Here is a 254-nt window from a genome sequence, read left to right on the forward strand (position 1 = left end):
ACACACATGCACACCCCCCCACAGAGGACTGACCTGACAAGTGGTGGAGACAGACAGACAGGCAGGAAAAGACACACACATGCACACCCCCCCACAGAGGACTGCCTGACAAGTGGTGGAGACAGACAGACAGACAGGAAAAGACACACACATGCACACCCCCCCACAGAGGACTGCCTGACAAGTGGTGGAGTGGAGACAGACAACAGACAGTGAGACAGGCAGGAAAAGAGAAGCACAGATCGATGCTCCTC

This window comes from Babylonia areolata, chromosome 25 (assembly GCF_041734735.1).
Source record: "Babylonia areolata isolate BAREFJ2019XMU chromosome 25, ASM4173473v1, whole genome shotgun sequence".
Classification (NCBI taxonomy): Eukaryota; Metazoa; Mollusca; class Gastropoda; order Neogastropoda; family Buccinidae; genus Babylonia; species Babylonia areolata.